Source organism: Vigna unguiculata, chromosome 7, assembly GCF_037176805.1.
Source record: "Vigna unguiculata cultivar grain cowpea cultivar isolate G323 ecotype 2 chromosome 7, ASM3717680v1, whole genome shotgun sequence".
In the NCBI taxonomy this organism is placed as follows: Eukaryota; Viridiplantae; Streptophyta; class Magnoliopsida; order Fabales; family Fabaceae; genus Vigna; species Vigna unguiculata.
In genome coordinates this window covers 10588876-10607667 of record NC_140798.1, presented here as the reverse complement: position 1 = coordinate 10607667, position 18792 = coordinate 10588876, and the positions used below count along the sequence as shown (strand labels likewise).

Here is an 18792-nt window from a genome sequence, read left to right as displayed (position 1 = left end):
AACTCATTGTTTCGATTGTTTTCCATTTAGTCATGACGAACCCAAGCATTCAAATTAAAAGTTTGGTTGCAGACATCAAAAGTCATTATAGATATACCATAACAAACAGAAGAGCATGGATAGCAAAGGAAAAAACAATTACCATGGAGTATAGCGACTGAGACCAATTTTATAATGAAGTTCCCAAATGGTTACAAGTTGCCTAACACACTCATCCTAGGATAATTTTCCAAGTATTTGGTCCTCTGGTTAATGTTGATGTTAGAATGGGACATCTTGTTACATAATTAAGGCTTATCAAGTTCTGTTACGTTCATTTCTAATTTCAATAACTTTACTTTTCGAAGGTTGAACCGTACTGAAGGTTGAGCTGGATCAATGGTTGAATCAGGTCAGATTGGGCCAAAGGTCAAGTTGAACCAACCTAGGACACAATTGAAGGTCGAGTCGAACTAGGCCAAAGGTGGAGCTGGGTAGGTCTAGGTCGAAGGTCGAACCAGGCTGAAAGTCAAACTGAGTCAGAGCTTAAGGTTGAGTCGGGTTGGGCCAAGTCGGGTTGAAGGTCAAGTCAAACCGGTCCGAAGGTCGAGTTGGGCTGAAGGTCGAATTGAACCAAAAGTCACTAGTGCAGATTTGGGATTTTACCTCGCCTTATAGGCCTCGATTATGGCGGAACCGAAGCCTATAAGGAGGCGGTGGCAATTTTGAAATTAAAGGCAACTTATAGGCCTCGGTTCAGTCAAAAACCGGTGCCAAATTCTGCTTTAGGCCTCGGTTCTTAAGAAACCGGTGCCAAAGAGGGGTTATAGGCCTCGGTTAAGGAGGCCCGAAGCCAAAAGGTTGCCAGAAATTGACCTATAGGCTTCGGTTAGGGAAAAGCCGGTGCCAAAGAGGGGTTATAGGCCTCGGGTGTTAGGAAACCGAGGCCAAAGAGGGGTTATATGCCTCGGTTCTGCGTGGAACCGAGGCCATATCGTTTAATTAGGGCTCAAAAACAGAACCCCTTCTTCCTCGCGCGCGCAACTGCCATTTCTCTTTGCAAATTCCGGCGACGCTGTTTCTTCTTCTCTCCGCGACTTCCGGCGAGCCCACCACTCGAGACCACCACGCGAGCCTCTTGCCACCACCGCCGTCTCGTCTCGCATCCAGCCACCGCAGTCTCGTCGCGCCTCCAGCCACCACCACGCGAGACCACCACGCGAGCTCTTGCGCCGTCTCGTCTGGCGTCCGTCCACCACCACGCGAGACCACTGCTGCTATCTCGTCCCTCTCTCTGTCTCTCTGCAAGTGTTCCGGCGTCCCTCTACCACCACGCGAACACTTTCCTTCTTTTGTCGCAATTGTCGCGCCGCGGTTTTCTCTAAGGTAAATTTCGAACGCGTTTTTGTTTGATTTTCTGTTTTTGTGTATGTTAATTTTAAATTTTAGTTATTGTGAGTGTTAATTTGGATTGAGATAGAAATTGTTTGGAGTGTTTTGATTAATTTTGTGAAAGGATTGAGTCTCAATTTAAGAGCATTGTGTCTTCAGACGTAGAGCATTAAGTCTGAAATTATTTTAAGAGAATTGTAAAAACACTATAATTAAATAGGTAATATATGATGTTAAGGAAATTGTTGTTTTTGCTTTTATTTGTTACTTATGACTTTCTCTTGTGTTTTTTGTTATCTCTTGTAGCTTTCGAACGTGTTGAATTGTATCATCTTCCAGTGTCATCTGCTCTTTTTACGCTCTCCCAGGTTCCTAATTCTAATATTTTCCTATTATGCCAATCTGTTGTTTGCTTTATATATTTTATTAATTATTTGTTAAAACATGTTGTTTGTTTTTTCTTATATGTGAGTTAGCCTTAGTTTCCCGTTTGAGATTCAATACGTAAATTATGTATTGTCCCCGAGTTTTCATTTTGAAAAAATTACATTTTTTTAAAATTAGATATAAGGGGATACAATACTAATAATTTAAATGTATTGAATCTTGAATTGTCCGATTGGACAGTTTAAGAAGATTAATCACTTTCTAGTAATTTATTAGTGCATATATATTTAAAATACATATCTTAAAATTCATGAATATTTGTCAATTGTGTTTTGTATTGATCTTCGGGTGCATATGTGATTGTGGTTTATAATCACTCTCATTTCGTGTATCCTGAAGGCCAATGCGAAATGCTGGCAAAATTTCGTGAAATTTAAGATATGTATTTTAAAAGTAATATGTACCAATAAAATAAGGAAAGTGAATCTTCTTAAATGGGATAGGGTCACACCTTGATTACGACGTGAGCATTGATTCAAAGATTACTGAAATTGTTCACGCAATTTCAGTATGGATCGAGATTGGATTAATTTACCACGTATTAGAGCTGAGTATGAGAATGGAGTAGAAGAATTTATAAAATTTGCGCAACGTTATGAGGGGAGAAGTGATGATGAAGTGAAGTTCAGATGTTCGTGTGTCAACTGTTTGAATGGAAGAAAATTGAATGCAACTCAAGTTAGGGAACATCTTATTTGTGATGGTTTCCTTAAAAGTTATACAATATGGACATGGCACGACGAATTAATACACATTCCAACTGTTTCTCGATCTGAATATCTTGCCAATTCCTCCATGAAAGAGCGACGAGAAGAGCGATGGGAAGAGCGATGTGAAGAGCGATGTGAAGAGCGATGTGAAGAGCGAGTAGAAGAAGACAATATAGAGGATATGATACGGGATGTTGGCGCAGAAGCTTTTGCACAAGCGCATGTGTATGAGACGATGTCTGCTGATGTGGAAACTCCGCTGTATGTTGGTTCAACTAAGTTCACGCGATTATCAGCGGTTTTAAGACTTATGAATTTGAAAGCAACCAATGGTTGGACAGATAAAAGCTTCACAGAATTGCTCGTGCTCTTGAATGAAATTCTTCCCGAAGGAAATACTCTACCCACTCGAAACTATGATGCCAAGAAAATTCTTTGTCCGATGGGTATGGAGTATAAAAGGATACACGCATGTCCTAATGATTGCATATTATACAGAAAAGAATTTGAAGATTTGAAAAAATGTCCAAAGTGTGGGTCATCACGGTACAAGCAGAAAAGAAACAGTGAAGATAATGGTCAAATAGAGAAGGAAGGATCTGCTTTGAAAGTAGTCTGGTACCTTCCAATCGTGTCTAGACTTAAGCGTTTGTTTGCAAATCCTAAAGATGCTAAAAACCTTAGATGGCATGCAACTGAGAGAAGATGTGACGGACTCCTTCGTCATCCAGCTGATTCAATGCAATGGAAAAATATTGATCAGGAATTTCCCAAGTTTGGTGAAGAATGTAGAAATATTCGTTTTGGCTTAGCTACCGATGGAATGAATCCATTTGGTAATTTAAGTACAAATCACAGTTGTTGGCCTGTTATATTATTCATTTACAACTTATCTCCTGGACTCTGCATGAAGAGAAAATACATGATGTTGTCTATGATGATATCTGGTCCAAAGCAGCCTGGAAATGACATAGATGTATATCTCAATCCTCTAGTTGAAGACTTGAAGGTGTTGTGGGTTGATGGTGTTGAAGTATTTGATGCTGTTGCTTCTGAAACTTTCATGATGCATGCAATGTTATTTTGCACCATTAATGACTTTCCAGCTTATGGTAATTTGTCAGGGTACAGTGTCAAGGGTCATAAAGCATGTCCTATATGTGAAGAAAACACTGCATCTCATCAATTGAAAAATGGAAGGAAGACCGTGTATCTGCGCCATCGAAGGTTTTTACAAGCTAATCATCCTTATCGAAGGTTAAAGAAAGCATTCAATGGACATCAAGAGAATGACAAAGCACCAACTCCATTAACTGGCATTGAAATTCATGAAAAAGTTAATAAAGTACATCATGTATTTGGTAAAACGTCCAAGAAGTCATCTGCATCGAGCCCTTGGAAGAAAAAATCAATATTCTTTGACCTTCCATATTGGTCGAAGTTAGAAGTTAGGCATTGCATAGATGTCATGCATGTAGAGAAGAATGTGTGTGATAGCTTGATTGGTACACTACTCAACATTCAGGGAAAGACAAAAGATGGAGTAAATGCTCGTTTGGATTTGGTTGAAATGAAGATCCGAGAAGACTTGGCACCAAGGGAGGTTGGTAGGCGCACTTATTTGCCCCCTGCATGTTACACTATGTCCAGACAAGAGAAGATAAGTTTTTGCTTATGTTTAAAGAGTGTCAAGGTACCTCAAGGATACTCTTCAAATATTCAGAGTTTAGTGTCCATGCAAGACTTGAAGCTTGTTGGCCTCAAGTCTCACGATTGCCACATCTTAATGCAACAATTGTTACCTGTAGCTATTCGTGGAATTTTACCCAAAAATGTTAGACAAACTATAACGCGTTTGTGTGCATTCTTCTCTTCAATTTGTAGCAAAGTCATTGATCCTTTAAAGTTAGATGAACTTTAAGCCGAAATTGTTATCATCTTGTGTCAGCTAGAGATGTTTTTCCCTCCATCATTTTTTGACATCATGGTACATTTACTTGTTCATGTGGTGAGAGAAATCAAGTTTTGTGGACCAGTATACTTAAGATGGATGTATCCCATTGAACGTTACATGAAGATTTTGAAAGGGTATATGAAAAATCAATATCGTCCAGAAGCTTCAATGATCGAAAGATATATTGCTAAAGAAAGTGTCGAGTTCTGTTCAGATTACATGGTAAAAGCAAAACCGATAGGAGTTCCTCACAGATCATGGTTGAACAGGTGTTCTATAAGTAACAGCATACGAGGTGTGAGTATGGTTACCAAAAATCGCGAAGAGTTGATGCAAGCACACCTATACATTTTGAACAACACAAATGAGGTAATGCCTTACTTATCTGCACACAAAGTCATTGTGAAAGAGAACAATCCAAGACAATCAGAGAAATGGCATTTGATGGAACATAATAGAACATTCATGCCTTGGTTTAAATCTGAGGTTTTGAAAGATGCGCAATGCTCTGAGACTTTGATGTGGTTAGCAAATGGGTTGAAATTTGATGTCATCTGTTGTACAGGTTATGAAATCAATAATTGCACATTCTATACAAAGTGTCTTGATGATAAAAGCACAGTACAAAATAGTGGAGTCAGTCTTGAAGCCGAGTCACTACAATTTTCTACATCTAAAGATCAAAATCCCGTAGTAGGATCAATGACATACTATGGTGTAATACAAGAGATATGGGAGGTTGATTATACCATGTTTACTATTCCACTGTTCAAATGTAAGTGGATTGACAATAAGAGTGGTGTCAAAATAGATGAATCAGGAATGACTCTAGTGGATTTTCGAAAGGTGGGTTATCGAGACAAGCCATTTATCATGGCACAACAAGCATCTCAGGTTTTCTATGTTAAAGATCCTGCGTCTGAACATTGGTTTGTCGCTCTTCATGGAAAAAAACAAATTGATCCTAATGAAGAGAATATGAGTGATCTTAATATTGCTGTCACCCACCCATTTAGACGAACGACAAATATTGATGAAATCCATCTAGTTGATGATGTACATGCAATTCGAGAAGATCACGATGAAGGAATATACATATGACCAATCAATAACTTTATGTATGAATTTCATATTCTTGTTAACATTTAGGTGTTTTGTTAAATAATGTTTTATATATTAATTTGTCAGTTGCTTATTAATGTTTTTTTTTATGTTTTCATTTCACAGATACATGGCTGAACAAACTTCATCAGAGGATGAAGCACCTACTAAGAGACCCACTAGAGGAGCCACTAGGTTGAGAGAGCTCTTAATTAGAAGAGCTAAAGGTCAGAAAACACATGTTGATATTAACGTCGACACTGGTGAACCTAGTGGTCGTTATGGGGACGTCTTCAAAAGCTATTTAGGAATGTTGGCACGAGAGAGAATATCAATCCTTACGCCATCTTTTGATCATGCCACTGAAGTTGATCGGGAAATGATATGGCAAGATTTATTGGTAACTAATATTAATGTTATTAAAGTTATACTTTGACTTTGTTGATAATATGATAAATATTGTTGATGACATTTTCTATATTGCAGCTAACATTTGATATTCCAAATGTGCCGACCTTAAGACAAAAATGTTTGTCATCGGTGGCTAAGAAATTTCGTGGTTTTAAGACCAAGTTGACGTCAAGGTATGTCTTTGGACATAAAAAGAATGAAAATCCATTGTTGAAATACACTTGGATTGATGAAGACACATGGCGTCAGTTTCTTGAGCTTCGGACATCTGAGGGATGGCAGGTATGTTTATTTGAAATCATCAATAGCACAATTGATAATTATGCAAAATTTTAACTAATTCATAAAATGGGTTTTATATGTTACAGGTCAAGAGGAAAAAGGCTCAAAGCATAAGTGCTCAAAATACAAACCCGCACATATTATCTCGTGGTGGGTATAGAAAACTTGAAGAGAAGATAATGACAGAAAAGAAAAAATCTAGGCCCCCACCTTCTGAGGGTGAAGATACTAAGCCTCCTTCACCACCATCACGTCATCAGAAGTGGAAGTTAGCCCGTTTACGCTCATCGGGCAACTACACTTCTGACTCTGCACGAGAAATCTCTGAGAAAATTGTAAGATACAATTCTTATCTAAATTGCTCGTTCATGTTTTATATTATATTTTGATTTATAAATGTTTTTGTTACCTTGTAGGATTCGTTGGTTGAGCAGACCTCCCAAGGAGGATTCATTCCAGAAGGTCGTCATGACATACTTGCTGCTGCAATTGGACGACCTGAGCACCCTGGACGTGTGCGTGGTGCTGGATCAGGAGTCGGCATACGCCAATTTTTTGGTTCCTCCTCTCGTCAGTCTTCATGCAGTCATGGTGCTGATTATGAACAAAGACTAAAGGAAATGATCACGGCGCAAGTGAGAGAAGAACTAATGCGCCAATTTGAGCATTATGGCATTCGTTCGCCAGTGGATCATCCGCCAGAAGTAGACCCATTTGTGCCTCCCACGGGTAAATTTGTTTTCTATAAGTTATGAATTGAATAAATGATATTTAATAAAGTAATTGAATAACATTAATAAATCGTTGGCTCTAACAGGTAGAAGCGGAAAGGGGAGTTGTTCAGCTCCACCCGGGGATGACATGGATGACACTCATCCATGTCAGCTATATATTTGGGATGGTACAGAGAAGACACTAGTGGCTCGTGGAAAAGTATTTGAGGCAGCCACAATTCTTCATGGCATGGAGTTATCAGAGGATGAGGTTAAGGTCACGGTAGAGGAGGTTCTTATGCCGTATGCTTTAGTTCCTGTGCCAACAGATGAGGTGTATACTGTGGCACAGGCATTCCAGTGTTTCCTCGCCTGGCCTAGAGATTTGGTTGATACTGACCCCCCGGTACAGACTCTTAAACCCACAAATATACTACATTTTTAAGTTTACATGTTTATTATATTCAAACTTAAATTATATTCCATTTTAACTGAAATTGCATCAATATAGGAAAAACCTCAATCAAAGAAGATTCTTCTCTCTTTGGATGATCCTCTTGGTGCATTGCTCCAACTTGCAGAAATCATAGCTGATAAGCCAATGCAGGTTCCTTGGGATGCTAACATTTTTGGGAGAGATCTTGACATCCCACTTTACTTGCATTCCCAAGATGTCTTGGAGCTTGCACGAGGACAAGAAGAACTCAATATTACCATTATTCAATTATGGATGATGTAAGTCTTTTAGTCATTATATATAGTTATTTGATATATTTATGTATTTACTTATATCAAATCAATTTTTGGTTTAGGTATCTGTCTGGTGTCACTGAAACTATGGGGCTGAATGATGTATATGGGTTTATAGACCCCCAACTCACCCATGAAGGCAACAAGTTTGATGACATCCAAGCATATGTGACCAAATGCTTTCAACGTGGAAAAGAAATTTATTTTGTCCCTTATCTTGCTGGGTAAATCATTTTTGTTAACTTATGAATATAATAAGTCATTTTAATGCATAACAATGAATTTATTTTCTTATTAGGCGTCATTGGCAGTTACTTGTGGTTTCCCTAAGGGAGAACCTTGCTATGTGGTTTTGCTCTTTGCATCGCCCTCCCCCCAACCATCTTAGACAAGTGATAGATTGGTAAGAACCTCAATATCAATCTTATGAATATGACATGTTATATAAAAATATCCTAACTTATTCCCTATATCATAGTTCAATTGCTGCACATAACATGTTGTTAGGGAGATTAACGGCTAAGGCAAAAGGTCTTGTATGGTGTTCTCTCCAGGTTTGATATTTCTATCCATATCTTCATGATTGTTTGCTTGATTTTCTTCATTAATTAATTGTAAGGTTGTTAATATAATGTAGTGTAATAGACAAACCGGCTCATATGAGTGCGGTTACTATATAATGCAATGGATGACAACCACTGTGCGTGCTCGTATTACAACAAATTGGGAAACGGTAATATATATTTGAATTAAAATGAATACTTTGCAATATTTCCTTTTTATATACTAACTTAACTTAATCTATTATTTTGTAGACATTCAAGAGTCCTGCAGCAATTCCCGCAAAGTCCATCAAGTTTGGTAGGATAGCATGTGCCAAATATATAATTGAAATGTACCATAGTATTGATTAGAACATGTATGTTGATTACAAAAGATTTGTAATTGTCTTTTAAATGAATTTGAATTGTAGATGTGTTTTAAAATATTCTGTTCTGGTCTATTCTGGTCTGTGCTGGGTGCTGAATAAAATTTGCAGGTTCAAATGTGGGAATAACACCAAATCAGAAATTGCATTTAAAAAAAACAGCGTATTAGGCCTCGGTTCACACCAAAACCGAGGCCAAAAAGGGTATCGAATTTAAAAAAAAAAAAAAGAAGCCCATATGGCCTCGGTTCATACCACAACCGAAGCAAAAAGCAGACTTTTGGCCTCGGGTGCCACCAAAACTGAGGCCAAAAAGGGTATCGAATTTAAAAAAAAAAAAGAAGCCCATATGGCCTCGGGTGCAACAAAAACCGAGGCCAAAAGGGTATCGAATTTTTTTTTAAAAAAAAAAAGAAGCTTATATGGCCTCGGGTGGCTCAGAAAACCGAGGCCAAAAGGTTGGCTCTATGGTCTCGGGTTTGTCTGAATATAAACTTATGTGAATGAAGAATATAAACTTATGTGGGGTGGTATGCAATGATACCAGAATATAAACTTTGCATGAATTGTTCTGTAATGAAGAACATGTGTAGTGTTTGGGTTTGAGTCTCTCGTCCTTATAGTCCTTATAGGAACTTTATGATCATCTAGGACAAAGGTTTCGGTTAATTTATGTAAAAAGGTTTAAGTACTCCAAATGCTTTATTATTTATATATTCTTTGCCGATAAAAAAAAGAAAAGAAGGTTACAAAAACACACAAACAACGTTCCTGTATTTTCTAAGTGATCAAAATCCTTAAGCCTTAATTTTGTGAGGAAAAAACGTTATTTGTGTTTAATAACTATCTAGAAGAGTGAACTTTTTCTATATTTGTCTGATGTTATCTATCTTTTAATAAACGAATCTCATGACATTTAGATCACATTTCTTTGTAAACCAAAATGTTTTAGTAAGAAGTGATTGCATTTCAAATCATACTCAAAGTTTAGTCAAAAATGATTATTGTATAAATAATGCTTGAGTTTTGGTTGTGGCATAAATAATACCCAATTTTGGTTGAGTGACTCAAGTCCAAAGATTATTGTCTAATACTTTTAGTTTGCTAGTTGAACTTGACTATATTAATTAAGAACTTAATGTTTTCATACACAACCAATATAAAAACATGAATGTAAATATTTCTCTACCGTAATCTCTTTGAATTACATATTTATTATTCATCAACATGAGTTTGTCAACTTAAAGTTGTGTCTGCCTATTTTCATTAAAAGTTTAATTTTGTATGTAATTTTGATCAAATGTTGGTTTTGAAAATATTATGAAAAGTTTTAAATGGACAAATGAACCTTTCCTTCTCGTGTATTTTTCATATTTTCACACATCACGAGACTTCTTTTAGATAATAGAATTATCTCCATCATCTAAACCCTAGCTTAGTTAATTTTCCAAAATTATTGCTAGTTCTCGCTATCTTGGCCTATTTCTTATGTGTAGAGTTTTGCAATTTAGAGTTAAGAAATGGATTCCATGGACGTAAACACGTTAGGTTCAAAAACTATCTAAATTAGAGTTATATAAAAAAAAAATACAACAAACATAAATTTTATGTTTTTGTTGTTTAATTGAAATATGAATTTGTTGCTTAAATACATGTTGTATTTAATTGCTAATTTTATTATTATTCTATTTCTACTGTACCTTTTTTTTTTTTATAAATGTGGTTAAGGGTCACATGAATGTTAAAAAAAATTGTAGTTATTCAATATACACTTTGAATTGTGTTTGAAGATATTTGATTTATATATATGATCAAAATTTTCTAAGCAATATCTCTAACTTTCTCATGAAGTGTTGTTGGGTATTGGGCTCCCATCCTATGTGGAGAAAATGCCCAAAACTTGAGAAGCCCATGTCTCATTTAACCTAGTGGAGAGGGGGCTATAAAATAAAGAGAGAGGCAGAACAATAGAGTCCCTAACATATAGAGGGAGAGGTAGAGGGAAAATTCTGTTCACGTTTTTCACAGAGCTGTCACAGTAGAATCGGCGCTGCGGATTCGTTCACCGTTGGATCGGACTGAAATTTTTACAGCAGGTTCGGAACTCATTGCTCTTCATTCTAACCGGTCGGATCTTTGATACGAGATCTGAGTTTTGAGATATTAATTTCAAACTGCAGCAGTGATTTGTAGAGGTTTTCCTCTCTTGTTCTTCTCTATTTTGAAAGCTTTGTTGCTTTGTTATTTGGTTGGGTGTTGGCACTAATTTGTGCTATTGATTGAGACTCTTTTGTAGTCTTGTTGATCATAGTGGAGCTATTTCTTTGGTCTGGACGACTCGTGGTTTTTACCCTTGATTTGAGGGGGTTTCCACGTTAAAAATCTTGGTGCCTTTATTTGTGCTTTTGGTGATTTATTATTGCTGCTCTTTGATTATTGCTCCTCATAGATTCTTGCAAGTTAGGGGAAATTATATCCACTGCATTCTCTGGTATGTTGTTTGTTGTTGTTTTCCCCATTAGAGTGGCATCAGAGCTCTTGGTTGGGCTATATTTACTTGCTTGAATGATGGAGGCAAATGCAAAGATGGTTGCTTTGAATGGTACAAATTATCATTTGTGGAAGGGCAAGATGAAAGATTTATTATTTGTCAAGAAATTGCATCTTCCGGTCTTTACTACACAAAAGCCAGATTCTATGTCTGAAGAAGAATGGGACTTTGAGCACCAACAGGTATGTGGTTTTATTCGGCAATATGTTGAATATAATGTTTATAATCATATTGCTAATGAGACACATGCTAGAGCTTTGTGGGAGAAGATTGAGTCTTTGTATGCTTCTAAGTTGGGCAATAATAAATTGTATTTGTTAAATTGCTTGATGAACTTGAGGTACAGGGAGAATTCTTCTATTTCTGATCACTTAAATGAGTTTCAAGGGCTCCTAGATCAATTGTTAGGAATGGGCATAAAGTTTGATGACGAAGTTATGGGATTATGGTTGCTTAATACTCTACCAGAGTCTTGGGAGGTATTTCGGGTTTCAATTACGAACTCTGTCTCGAATGGTGTTGTTTCTTTTCAGATGGCAAAAAGCGGTGCTCTTAATGAAGAGATGAGAAGGAAGGCACATGGTTCTTCATCTCAGTCTGAGATGCTTGTTACAGAAGCTGGGGGGAGAAGTCAGAAAAAGGAACATAAAGGTGGTAGAGAGAAGAGTAGGAGCAAGTCCAAGTCAAGATACAAGAATTTAGAGTGTCATTTTTGTCATAAAATTGGGCACATTCAGAAATACTGTTTTAAGTGGAAAAAGGAGAACAAAGACAAGAAAGGCAAACAGAGAGAGAATGACCATGATGATGATCGTGTCACTACTGCTACAGATGGTGATCTTGTTCTTCTTCGTGACTTTGAGTCCGTTAATCTTGTATCTGATGAGAGCATGTGGATTATTGATAGTGGTGCTACACTGCATGTTACACCTATGAAGGAGTTCTTCACATCTTACACTTCTGGTGATTTTAGAGTGTTGAAGATGGGTAATGATGGTGAGTCTAAAGTGATTGGTGTTGGTGATGTTTGCCTGCAAACCAACATGGGAGTGCAGTTGTTGCTTAAAGGGGTCAAACATGCTCCGGATGTCCGTTTTAATTTAATCTCTGTGCAGTTGCTTGATGATTGTGGTTATGACAATCACTTTGGTTCTAGTAAATGGAAACTCACTAAAGGTAACTTAGTTATGGTCAGAGGGGAGAAACAATCTAAATTGTACTGGACTAAAGCTTTGGTTGCTAAAGACAGTGTGAATGTTATGTATATGGAGGCATCTTTGTGGCACCGGAGGCTTGGTCATATAAGTGAGAAATGGCTTAACTGCTTAGCTAAAAAGGATGTGCTTATGAGATTGAGAAATGCAGAATTGGAGAAATGTTCTTATTGCATGGCTGGTAAACAAACCAGAGTATCTTTTAAGAAGCATCCTCCCTCAAGGAAGTCAGAATTGCTTGAATTGGTGCATTCTGATGTTTGTGGCCCATTAAAGGTAAAGTCATTTAGTGGTGCACTTTACTTTGTTACTTTTATTGATGATTGTTCCAGGAAGCTATGGGTCTATGCTCTTCAGCAGAAAGGTCAAGTACTTGAAAAGCTCAAGGAATTTCATGCTATGGTTGAGAGGCAATCAGGCAAGAAGCTGAAATGCATCCGTAGTGATAATGGTGGTGAGTACCGTGGACCTTTTGATGTTTATTGCAGGCAGCATGGTATTAGACACGAGAAGACTCCTCCTAAAACTCCTCAGTTGAATGGTCTAGCGAAGAGGTTGAACAGGACCTTGGTTGAACGGGTTACATGTATGCTTTCGGAAGCAAATTTGCCTAAGCACTTTCGGGGAGAGGCATTGCTTGCAGCTGTGCATGTTATTAATCTCAGTCCCGCAGTTGCTTTGAATACTGAGGTGCCAGACAAAATTTGGTTTGGTAAGAATGTTAGCTATGATCATTTGTGTGTCTTTGGTTGCAGGGCATTTGTTCATGTTCCTAAGGATGAAAGATCCAAGTTAGATAAAAAGACAAGGCAGTGTATCTTTATTGTCTATGGTGAGGATGAATTTGGCTACAGGTTTTATGATCCTGTTGAGAAGAAGCTTGTTAGAAGCCGTGATGTACAATTCATGGAAGACCAGACCATTGAAGACATTGATAAGGTGGAGAAGACCACACCCGAGAAAGATAGTAATCGCACTGATGGTAATCCGATGAGGTTGCCCGTTCACAATTTGGAGAATGTTGAAACGGAAGCTCAAGACAATGAGCAACATGGTGATGTTGATGATCAACAGTTTGGAAGTGGAGTAGAGGTTCCAATTGATGATGCTCAAGAGGAACATGATGATGATGACGATCTTGGTGATATACCTGAATCACCTCAAGTCCAACTCAGGAGGTCTAATAGACAGAAACAACCTTCTACAAGGTATTCTTGTGATGAGTACATAACCTTGACTGACGGTGGAGAACCTGAGTGTTTTGAAGAGGCAAAGTTCATTGCTATTACTGAAGCATGCAAGGAGTTGTTATGGTTGAAGAAATTATTGCAGGAGCTTGGTTTTAGGCAAGATAACTATTCATTGTTCGTTGATAGCCAAAGTGCTATCCATCTTGGTAAGAATCCAACTTTTCATTCTAGATCCAAACATATTGATGTGAGGTATCATTGGATACGTGATGCTTTGGATGCTAAGTTGTTGGAGTTGGAAAAGGTTCATACAGATGATAATGGTGTTGATATGATGACTAAAGCATTGCCAAGAGGGAAGTTTGAAGTTTGTTGTGAGATCGCCGGTTTGGCGGTTATCTTCACATAGTTGTGAGGGGGAGATTTGTTGGGTATTGGACTCCCTTCCTATGTGGAGAAAAGGCCCAAAACTTGAGAAGCCCATGTCTCATTTAACCTAATGGAGAGGGGGCTATAAAATAAAGAGAGAGGCAGAACAATAGAGTCAGAACACACTGAAAGCCCTAACACATAGAGGGAGAGGTAGAGGGAAAATTTTGTTCACGTTTTTCACAGAGTTGTCATAGTAGAATCGGCGCTGCGGATTCGTTCACCGTTGGATCGGACTGAAATTTTTACAGCGGGTTCGGAACTCATTGCTCTTCATTCTGACCGGTCGGATCTTTGATACGAGATCTGAGTTGGGAGATATTAATTTCACACTGCAGCAGTTATTTGTAGAGGTTTTCCTCTCTTGTTCTTCTCTATTTTGAAAGCTTTGTTGCTTTGTTATTTGGTTGGGTGTTGGCACTAATTTGTGCTATTGATTGAGACTCTTTTGTAGTCTTGTTGATCATAGTGGAGCTATTTCTTTAGTCTGGACGACTCGTGGTTTTTACCCTTGATTTGAGGGGGTTTCCACGTTAAAAATCTTGGTGCTTTTATTTGTGCTTTTGGTGATTTATTATTGCTGCTCTTTGATTATTGCTCCTCATAGATTCTTGCAAGTTAGGGGAAATTATATCCGCTGCATTCTCTAGTATATTGTTTGTTGTTGTTTTCCCCATCAAGTGCAGACAACTTGCCATTTGAAACACCAATATGCAAATTATGTATGTTACCACACCGATAAGAACTTTGGCTTATACGGAAAAGAGATTAAGAAAAGGCAGAAAGAACATTTTTTAGGTCTATTCAGAGCTTCAAGAATGAATAATATGAAGCTTTGGTGAACCAGATTCCCATAAAAATAACTCACACCTCATAGAAACTAAGTAAGAAAATTCCAAATACAAACCACACAAGTTGGTTGAAGAATAATATCAGGTTCAAGTGGAAATGATAGGATGCTTCCACTTTCTGAAATCGTCCTTTCATTTATGTTTTTAAATCCTATTATACGAATTTTGTTTGCGGTTGTTTTCATCGTTGGCTCTTTTCTGCACTTTACGTCATGAGAAAATAAAAAATAATATATATAAAGTTGTAATTAAATTTTGTACATTAATGTGAACTGCATGTACATGGAATCCACTCTATAGACAAACTCATTACTATATGAAAAGTGAATAATAAATGTTGTCCATTATATTCTTCTTCCTCCAATGACTTTAGGTTATTATTCTACTAGTTTGTGGTTTTCTCTTAATGCCTTATGGGGCCTACAAAACTTAACGTGACTTTAATAGATAATTATTTTAGATGATCAGTTAATTAATTAACTTGTTGTACCGAATTTTTTTTTATCAGATAATAATGAAAGGTAAGCTTGCATGAAAAGATAATGTAGTTTAATAGTACCAAACAACCAGCATTTTATTTTGAGTTTCAAGTACTTTGTGGGCTGTGCGTTGCATGCTTTGTAGTTTGTCTTATGATTATGACAATGATCACATAATAAACCGTTTTTTTATGCTGTAATTGTAATCATTGATTTTGAATGAAATGGTATATATCTGTAAAAAAATTCTTATAAGTTAATTTAAATACCAATTTTTATTTACTTTTTACTTACAAGAAAAGCATATTTCATGTACACCATTACTTTTTAAAAGATAAATTGACATGTGACAAATAAGGTAAGTAAACAAATAGCCAATGCATAAAATACCTAATAAGCAATCTTATAAACAAACAAATAAATTACATAGGTTACATTAGAGTTGGAAGAAATTAATGTACAAAAAAATCCATATTTATTCTATCAAACAACAATCTAATACTACTAAAAAAATTTATATTTTCTGTTAATTTTGTTTTAAAATTTTTTTCGTACGAAATACTTACAAATTTTGTTATGAAATTTTTTTGCAACAAATTGCGATCAATTTTTTTGCAAATATTTTGTATAAAATACTTTTCGCATAGAAAATACTTACAAATTTTATAATTTTGTAAGAAATAATTATTTACGAAAGAATTACTGCCAATTAAGATTCTTAAAAAAACTAGCAGAAAAAAAATCTTTTCTTACAAATTTTGTTAACAAATTTGTAAGACAAAAATCATGTAATATACTTTTTCTTACTATTCCTTGTACTTTTTCTTTTCTCTTCTTAATGTATGTTGTTGAATTAGTCTTATTAAAACCTTTTTATTTTTATGTAAGTACAAACTTATTGATTTTTCTTACATTATTATAGTGAACCAATTACATGTTATGAGGATTCATATAGTGTGCTACCATCACCAATCAATACAGGTGAATAACCAGAACTTAGGAATGGATTTTGGAAGTGAACTAAAAATACCATGATTATTTCCAAAAAGAAAAACAACCTTTGGTCCCGTATTCCATTCACTGCTTGAATGTACATAAGTTGCACACCGCAAATTTATGTCATAGTGGAAAATAGATTATTATGATAGATAAAACAGACTTATTATGATAGTTATTCTGACATCATAATTGCAGGAGTCATAGAAAATACGTATTTTTTATGACACCGCAAAAACTTGTCATAGTAAGTCAAATTTACTATGATGGGTGTTCGATTAATAATCATAGTAAGTTACGGAACAAAATGACAATGTTGTGACACTTAGTGAACTTATTATGACAATTTTTTGTAAAACCGATCATAGTAAGTCCAACTTATTATGACAGGTAATTCAAAGTACATCATAGTAAGTTAGAATTTTTTTAATTTTTTTTTGTTTTACCATTTCCCTCTCCATTTAATTCACATGCAAATATATTTCATATCATCATATCAAACATTTCTCAATCAAACTAAGTCCATACCGTTTAAGTTTTCTAACAAACTTCAAAAATTGAAATAGTATATACATAAACCTACAACATTGACAACTTTTACAAATACTCTCAAAAAAATTGTAAAGTACTATAAAACTAAGATTTGTTAATATTTTATCTATCCTTTAACATATGTTGTGTCTAAAGGTTTTATTTGTTCCTTGCTACGGAGTCTTCTCCAAGGTTTGCAATTCCCTATGGAGTCTCCAAGATTAAGGGTGAACTCCATGGGTGTAGTATGTTCCTAATGTTTATACTTAGAAATGTACTTTTGCTCAAGTTCCTAGTAATTTTTTATTTTTTATCAGTATATATTATAATTGTTAGTTTTTATTAGTGAAGGAGTTAAACTTAAAACCTCTTTCGTCTTTCCTTCCAACTTTTACTTCTAGATGAAATTTATAGTTTCTCTAATTGTGATATAACTCTTTCTCAACTTCCATCTCCTTGCATTAAGGGTGATTTAGTTTTGATTCAAATTGACGAGAAGTTTACTTAGATGTATTAGAGGAATGTAAGAATCACCTTCATATGGAGTGTTATTATCTAAGGGAGACAAGCCTTTGACTCATGGATACTTGTAAGAAATGAGAAAGGGCTTGGAAAACATTAGGCATTTGGAAGGTAATCTCTCTAAGGAAAGGCTTTTATGAATTTCTAATCCCTCGAATATGCAAAGGATGTTGGTTGGTGGAACTTGAAATTTATCTCTTGGTCTTTTGTGAGATTTTTCGTGGACAAAGGACTTTCTTCCTGTTACCATAAAATTTGACTAATGGTGTGTTTGTTTCCGTTGACGGAAACTACACATGCGCGAAATTGCGATAATTGTCCAAAATTGGAGACAACAAATTTTGAAAAAAATTCCTTCATTTTCTTCATTTTCTTCTAATCATATATAATATTGTCCACATAATTGAATTTTTCTAACTAAATGAGCTATCAAATGCACCATAATATCAAAAAATGATGACAAAAAATAAATTTTCAATTAATACAATATTGTGGCTACTTCATTTTTGAAATCATTTAACATTTGATGGTTGTTAACAACTTTATTGCATTGAAGAACAAACTCAAACATGTTAGAAGACCTCTAACAAGAGTATGTAAGATGACAAAGGTTGTTACGTTAGCATGTACAAATCGTGTGACTTTATAGAATTTGGTTATCTATGTGTGACATACTTTTGGATAGGGTGCTCAGACCTCTTTTTCCATAATAACATTCTCATTTTGATTCTTTATAAGTTGAAATTGTTCTTTTCCTTGAAGTTTGTAATCTTGAACGTAATGCTCATCTTTCTCTCAAAAATCTTGAGCAATACACGATATGAGATAAAAACTAGCTTTGACTCTGATTTGCTGAGTATCAAGTATCGAAACAAGCCCAAAAAAATGAAATACTAATTGCAATTATGCCAAGAAATGACAAATAAATATCTTTACTAAAATGTACTTTGTTATAACTTAACACATATAATTAGGCTCTATGATAACTATTGAGTTACCTTTATAGAACTATAAAATATTAAAAATATATAATGACAACTAACTAAAATAACATAACATAACCATTACAACGACTTTAGGTCTAATAAAGTCAATAAACACTCATAATAACAAGTCTAATTAATCTAAAACTATGTTATTACCCACTTACACAACTATGAGACATCTCTTCTAAATGGTCACAACGTCAACAATCACTATTCATACCATCCTAAAAAAAGTTTAATACACTATTGATTAATCATACTTTTAGTTTATTTGATAATTGATTAGCTTATCACAAACTAGATTTATTTTTACATTCAATTTACTTTTCCCTCCAAACACTATTTTATAACAATAATCAAAGGCATGAAGAAGAAA

General features: G+C 35.6%; 1 pseudogene; it reads left to right on the top strand.

The window, feature by feature from the left end:
• The first annotated feature begins 2328 nt into the window (after positions 1 to 2328).
• Positions 2329 to 5583, top strand: LOC146884611 (uncharacterized; annotated as a pseudogene).
• Positions 5584 to 18792: the final 13209 nt, after the last annotated feature.